Below are 7794 nucleotides of genomic sequence, written 5' to 3'. Positions count from 1 at the left end.
AATGGCTAACACGGGGCGGGGGGGGGGGTATAGTTTTAAGGTGCTTGGAAGTTGGTACAAGGGGATGTCAGGGGTAATTTTTTCACACAGAGAGTGGCGGGTGCGTGGAATGCATTGCCAGTGAAGGTGGTGGAGCCAGGTGCAATAAGGTCTTTTAAAAATCTCTTAGATTGGTACATGGAGCTTAGAAAAATAGGGTGCTACGCAGTAGGGAAATTCCAGGCAGCTTCTAGAGTATGTTTCATGGCCGGGACTACGTTGTGGGCCGAAGGGCCTGTAATGTGCTGTAGATTTTCTATGTTCTTAGTTCTCTACTGGATAAAATCAGCAAGTCAGACTGCATCTATGGAAATGACGTTTCAGGCCGAGATCCTACTTCAAAACTGGAAAGGAAGGGGAAGTCCCTAGAATAAAATCGGTTGGGGGGGCGGGGGCGGGACGGAAAGGAAGATATCTGGAAAGTGATAGGTGAAGCCAGGTAGGTTGGAAAGATAATGGGTTGGAGAAGAAGGAATCTGATATGAGAGCAGAATGGACCATAGGAGAAAGGGAAGGAGGAGGGGATGCAGGGGAGATGATAGTCAGTTCGGTGAAGATAAGAGGCCAGAGTGGGGAATAGATGAAGAGGGGAGGGGGACGGAATTTTTTTCTGGAAGCAGAAATAAAATTCATGCCATCAGATTGGAGGCTACCCAGACATAATACATGGTGCTTTTCTTTCGCACAAGAGAAGGCCATGGACTGACAGTTCGGAATGGGAACGAGAATTGGAATTAAAATGTTTGGCCACCAGGAAGTTCCATCTTTGACAGATGGAGCAGAGGTATTTGACAAAGCAGTCCCCGGTTTACAACAGGTCACATCAATGTAGAGGAGGCTGTATTGGGAGCGGCAGACCAAATAAATGACCCCAGCAGATGAAGTGTTGCCTCACCTGGAAGGACTTTTTTGGGTCCTTGAATGGAGGTGAGGGAGGAGGTGAATGGGTACTTTGGCTGCTTGCAGGGGTAATGGTCAGGCATGAGAAGAGTAGGGAGGAGGTAAAGATATGTTTGGTGGTCAGATCTCTTTGGAAATGGAGGAGGTTTCGGAGGATGATGTGTTGGATGCAGACACTTATATGCTGGCAGGTTCGGACAAGAGGAACTCTATACTGTTAAGGTAGAGGGAAGATTGAGTGAGCACAGATGTTCGGGAAATGGAGGAGATGCAGGTGGGGCAACATCAATAATGGAGGAAAGGAAACCCTGTTCTTTGCAGAGGAGGACATACCTGATGTTCCGGAAGGGGAAACTGCATTCTGGGAACAGATACAGTGGAAATCTGGGAATTTAGAAAAATTAATAGCATTTTTACAGGAGACAGGGTGGGAAGAGGCATAGTCAAGCTACCTGTGGGAATCAGTAGGTTTATAAAATATGTCGGTTGACAGTTTGTTTCCAGAGATGGAGGCAGAGAGAAGGGCAAAGGGGAGGGAGGTGTTTGAAATGAACCAAGTGAATTCAAGTGAAGGGTGGAAGTTAAAGTTGATGAAATTGATAAACTCAGCATGGGTGCATGAAACAGCACCAATGCAGTCATTAATGTTTCTGAGGAAGATTTGGGAAGCATTACTGTGGAAGGCCTGGAGCATGGACTGTTCTATGTAGCCAACAAAGAGACAGGCATTGCTGGGCTCATGCAGATACCCGTGTATAGCCCTTGAGTCTGGAGAAAGTGGGAAGAGCGGAAGGAAAATTGGTAAGGGTGAGCACCAGTCCTTTCCGATGGAGAGGATCTGGTTTGTTCTCTTATTGAGAAAGAAACAGAGAGTTCTAAGGCCTTGTTGATGGGGGATGGAAGTTATAACTGGACATCCATGGTGAAGATGAGGCAGTGATTGCCAGGGAATTGAAAACTGCTAAGGAGATTGAGGCCGTGAGAAGTGTCGCGGATATAGGTTGGAAGGGACTGACTCGAATGGGATAGAGTGGGGTCGATGTGTGAGGCCACGAGTTCAGTGGGGCAGGAGCACCCAGGAGCAGAGTCGGACAACAGGTCAACAATCTGTCTAGCTTTTCAAGAATTGTCCCTTTCAGTTCTGCCTTACACTAAATCAGGTTCCGCGCTCGTTTATATTGACACCTCTTTAATGTGTTTCTGATCCAATCCTGAGGTGGAAATTGCCGCGAATCCTTCCCGGAGAACACTTGCAGCAACGTTATGTTCATTCCCGAGACTGCAGCGTGCATAGAGGACAATCGCGGTACTGCAGGCGTTCAGCAGCTCCCCGAAAGTGAAAGGATCCTGAACCAGGAAGTGCCGGAGTTAACATGGCTTCGAAACGACAGGTCGACAGTTGGACCGAGGAGGCAATTTGTCCCATCTGCCTGGATTTCTTCACCGAACCGGTTATACTGGAGTGTGGTCACTACTTCTGCCGCTCCTGTATCACACGGTATTGGGAAAGGGAGGAGAGAAACTCCTGCCCGGAATGTAGAGAGGAGATTGCAGACCGCACCCTCAGGGTCAGTCGGGCCTTAGCAAATCTGTCTGAGAAAGCTCGAAAACTAAACCTGAATCCGAAAGAGAAGGAAAGTAAACTTCACTGCGAGGAACATGAGGAAGAACTGAAGCTGTTTTGTGAGACGGACAAGAAACTGATCTGTCTGATCTGTAGAGATGCACTGGAACACAAGTCTCACAACTTCATGCCGGTTAACGAAGCCGTTAAAATTTACAAGGTAAAAATAACCTGTTTTCGATCGTCTTTTTGTCTCATCCAAAAGTGTCATCTTTTTGTCTAATCCATTCACTCTTTCATTCCCAGGATCGGGTTAAATCTTCCTTAGACTCTCTCACAAAAAAGAAATCGCACTTTCAGGAAATGGAGCAGCAACAGAAAGAGAAGATTTCTGGAGTTCGGGTGAGGTTTCCTGAGCAGAATTTCCAATATCGTTGTGTAGTTTTGTTCCCTTTAATGCAGAATAGCAGAGTATCGCAGCTCCAGTGCCCGGGTTCGATCCTGACCTCAGGTGCTGTCTGCGTAGAGTTTGCACGTTCTCTCTGTAACCAGTACCTTCTTTTAGCCGACATTCCATGGTTGAACGGTAAATTGGCCACTGTAATTAACCCCGTGAAGGGGGTTTGTATGTGAATCAGGTGGGAGTTAATGGGTCAGTGAGGAAGACTGGGTTTCAGGGAAATATGATCAAAGATCACATGGTGTCACATGGTGTGAGCAGAATTATCTGCAGCTTAATGTGAAAAAGACTAAGGAGCTGGTGGTAGACCTGAGGAGAGCTAAGGCACCAGTGACACCTGTTTCCATCCAGGGGGTCAGCGTGGACATGGTGGAGGATTACAAATACCTGGGGATACGAATTGACAATAAACTGGACTGGTCAAAGAACACTGAGGCTGTCTACAAGAAGGGTCAGAGCCGTCTCTATTTCCTGAGGAGACTGAGGTCTTTTAACATCTGCCGGACGATGCTGAGGATGTTCTACGAGTCTGTGGTGGCCAGTGCTATCATGTCTGCTGTTGTGTGCTGGGGCAGCAGGCTGACGGTGGCAGACACCAACAGAATCAACAAACTCATTCGTAAGGCCAGTGATGTTGTGGGGATGGAACTGGACTCTCTGACGGTGGTGTCTGAAAAGAGAATGCTGTCCAAGTTGCGTGCCATCTTGGTCAATGTCTCCCATCCACTACATAATGTACTGGGTGGGCTCAGGAGTACATTCAGCCAGAGACTCATTCCACCGAGATGCAGCACTGAGCGTCATAGGAAGTCATTCCTGCCTGTGGCCATCAAACTTTACAACTCCTCCCTTGGAGGGTCAGACATCCTGAGCCGATAGGCTGGTCTTGGACTTAGTTCCTAATTTACTGGCATAATTTACATATTACTATTTAACTATTTATGGTTCTATTACTATTTATTATTTATGGAGCAACTGTAATGAAAATCAATTTCCCCCAGGATTAATAAAGTATGACTATGACTATGATCTGCAAGCCACTTACTTACTGCCTGTTATGCCACTGGCGTTTAGGACAGCAATGAAGGTCCTCCATGTCTGGCCGTGTTCATGTCTTCATTAAACATGTCAGTAGTTACTTCTCGGTTTTCACTACTGTCAGTCATGCAGGTCCTGAGTGGAGACTCAGGAATAACATGACATTCAGATGTAGAAAGACTCTTCATTGTTTCCGTAACAATTTTGTTTTACCAGTCAGTATTGTTAGCCCTGAGCTGAACCCATGAACCTGGAGGACCAGTAGACCACTCTTACTCTGGCCTCTATCCTTTGACCTGTTTGGCATGGGTGACCCTACCAAGCATAAAGCCCACATTCCAGCCAACAGAGTTCTTTGGGTCACTGAGGCACACAAGCCTCCAAACCCAATGGCAAGGTTGTGGTCCTCTGGCCAAATAATAAACTAGCCTCTCCTTTCATTTAACAGGAACAGTCACAAAGCGTTCAGTCCCACATCACATCCCAGTTTGATGAACTGCGCCGGATTATCAGCGAGAAAGAGCAGCACGCACTCCGAGATCTCAGGGAAGAAGAGGAGAGGATTCTAAATCCAATGGAGAAAAATCTTCGAGAGATTCAAGAGAATTTAAATTCTATCCAGGAGGAAATCTCAAAGTTACAGGAACGGATGGATCAACAAGACAATATCATATTCCTCATGGTGAGAGATTTCAGTTTGGATCTGTAAAAATGCACAGTCTCAGAATGAGGTATTTTAAATCAGTGTGGTATTTACAAATACTGTAGTTGTAAACTGATTTAAACTGGACAGATGTTTTCACTGTTCAGATCTGTTGCGTTCCCCAAACCGGCCTCCCACAACATCTGTACATAACAGAACAGCCTGCAACCTCTCGGGAATGAGTTACGCTGATCAGAGCACTGAGCTGGTGATCGTTTCTGTGATTCCCACATATAATATCCCCTGATACCCAGAGTAACACCCAGTTACAGTCACTGGCTGTGAGTGTGTCTGGTATGGTGGGTCTGTTGATCAGTGGGAACTGAGGTTGAATTGCAGAATGTGACCGACACATCAGATTTACCATCAATATCTGGTTTGTATCAGGTTCATTGTTTTGGAGAATTTTGTACCATCTGTTTTGTTTTTCAGATATATTCTTTTTCGGATTATATCCCATTTTCCATCATAGACAGGTCTTTCAGCCTATCTTCTATCAATTTCCCTGCTTCACAAGCAACCTCCTACACATTCACCACACAGAGCAACAGTGCCCCGAACTCCCTGGTCCCCCATGTGTTTATGCAGATTCCCCATTACATTCAGTCTCTGCTGTTCCTGTCACAGTATGTGGACAGGCCGACCGGGGGACTGCCATACTAGATCTAGTACTAGGTAATGAACCGGGTCAGGTCACAGATCTCTCAGTGGGTGAGCATCTGGGGGACAGTGACCACCGCTCCCTGGCCTTTAGCATTATCATGGAAAAGGATAGAATCAGAGAGGACAGGAAAATTTTTAATTGGGGAAAGGCAAATTATGAGGCTATAAGGCTAGAACTTGCGGGTGAGAATTGGGATGATGTTTTTGCAGGGAAATGTACTATGGACATGTGGTCGATGTTCAGAGATCTCTTGCAGGATGTTGGGGATAAATTTGTCCCAGTGAGGAAGATAAAGAATGGTAGGGTGAAGGAACCATGGGTGACAGGTGAGGTGGAAAATCTAGTCAGGTGGAAGAAGGCAGCATACACGAGGTTTAGGAAGCAAGGATCAGATGGGTTTATTGAGGAACATAGGGAAGCAAGAAAGCAGCTTAAGAAGGGGCTGAGAAGAGCAAGAAGGGGGCATGAGAAGGCCTTGGCGAGTAGGGTAAAGGAAAACCCCAAGGCATTCTTCAATTATGTGAAGAAAAAAAGGATGACAGGAGTGAAGGTAGGACCGATTAGAGATAAAGGTGGAAAGATGTGCCTGGAGGCTGTGGAAGTGAGCGAGGACCTCAATGAATACTTCTCTTCAGTATTCACCAATGAGAGGGAACTTGATGATGGTGAGGACAATCTGAGTGAGGTTGATGTTCTGGAGCATGTTGATATTAAGGGAGAGGAGGTGTTGGCGTTGTTAAAATACATTAGGACAGATAAGTCCCCGGGGCCTGACGGAATATTCCCCAGGCTGCTCCACGAGGCGAGAGAAGAGATTGCTGAGCCTCTGGCTAGGATCTTTATGTCCTCGTTGTCTACCGCAATGGTACCGGAGGATTGGAGGGAGGCGAATGTTGTCCCCTTGTTCAAAAAAGGTAGTAGGGATAGTTCAGGTAATTATAGACCAGTGAACCTTACGTCTGTGGTGGGAAAGCTGTTGGAAAAGATTCTTAGAGATAGGATCTATAGGCATTTAGAGAATCGTGGTCTGATCAGGGACAGTCAGCATGGCTTTGTGAAGGGCAGATCGTGTCGAACAAGCCTGATAGAGTTCTTTGAGGAGGTGACCAGGCATATAGATGAGGGTAGTGCAGTGGATGTGATCTTTATGGATTTTAGTAAGGCATTTGACAAGGTTCTACATGGTAGGCTTATTCAGAAAGTTAGAAGGCATGGGATCCAGGGAAGTTTGGCCAGGTGGATTCAGAATTGGCTTGCCTGCAGAAGGCAGAGGGTGGTGGTGGAGGGAGTACAGTCAGATTGGAGGATTGTGACTAGTGGTGTCCCACAAGGATCTGTTCTGGGAACTCTACTTTTCGTGATTTTTATTAATGACCTGGATGTTGGGGTAGAAGGGTGGGTTGGCAAGTTTGCAGACAACACAAAGATTGGTGGTGTTGTAGATAGTGTAGAGGATTGTCAAAGATTGCAGAGAGACATTGATAGGATGCAGAAGTGGGCTGAGAAGTGGTAGATGGAGTTCAACCCAGAGAAGTGGGAGGTGGTACACTTTGGAAGGACAAACTCCAAGTCAGAGTACAAAGTAAATGGCAGGATACTTGGTAGTGTGGAGGAGCAGAGGGATCTCAGGGTACATGTCCACAGATCCCTGAAAGTTGCCTCATAGGTGGATAGGGTAGTTAAGAAAGCTTATGGGGTGTTAGCTTTCATTAGTCGAGGGATAGAGTTTAAGAGTCGCGATGTAATGATGCAGCTCTATAAAACTCTGGTTAGGCCACACTTGGAGTACTGTGTCCAGGTCTGGTCACCTCACTATAGGAAGGATGTGGAAGCATTGGAAAGGGTACAGAGGAGATTTACCAGGATGCTGCTTGGTTTAGAAAGTATGCATTATGATCAGAGATTAAGGGAGCTAGGGCTTTACTCTTTGGAGAGAAGGAGGATGAGAGGAGACATGATAGAGGTGTACAAGATAATAAGAGGAATAGATAGAGTGGATAGCCAGCGCCTCTTCCCTAGGGCACCACTGCTCGATACAAGAGGACATAGCTTTAAGGTAAGGGGTGGGAACTTCAAGGGGGATTTTTGAGGAAGGTTTTTTACTCAGAGAGTGGTTGGTGCATGGAATGCACTGCCTGAGTCAATGGTGGAGGCAGATTCACTAGTGAAATTTAAGGAACTACTGGACAGATTTATGGAGGAGTTTAAGGTGGGGGCTTATATGGGAGGCAGGGTTTGAGGGTCAGCACAACATTGTGGGCCAAAGGGCCTGTACTGTGCTGTACTATTCTATGTTCTATGTTCCACTTCACCCACTCCTGTGGCAGTGAGATCCACGTTCTCTTCACCACATTTCTTGTGGCATTCATTAACGACTAACTGATGTTTTATCTTTGACGTATGGTCTCCACATAAGCAGAAATATT

General features: G+C 46.3%; 1 pseudogene; it reads left to right on the top strand.

Moving 5' to 3' along the window:
- Positions 1–2282: 2282 nt before the first annotated feature.
- LOC134346526 (zinc-binding protein A33-like) overlaps positions 2283–7794 on the top strand; it is a 32117-nt pseudogene continuing 26605 nt past the window's right edge.

The sequence above is a fragment of the Mobula hypostoma genome, chromosome 5, assembly GCF_963921235.1.
Source record: "Mobula hypostoma chromosome 5, sMobHyp1.1, whole genome shotgun sequence".
Lineage (NCBI taxonomy): Eukaryota > Metazoa > Chordata > Chondrichthyes > Myliobatiformes > Myliobatidae > Mobula > Mobula hypostoma.
Note: the sequence above shows the minus strand (reverse complement) of the source record. Positions and strands in the feature narration are given on the sequence as shown.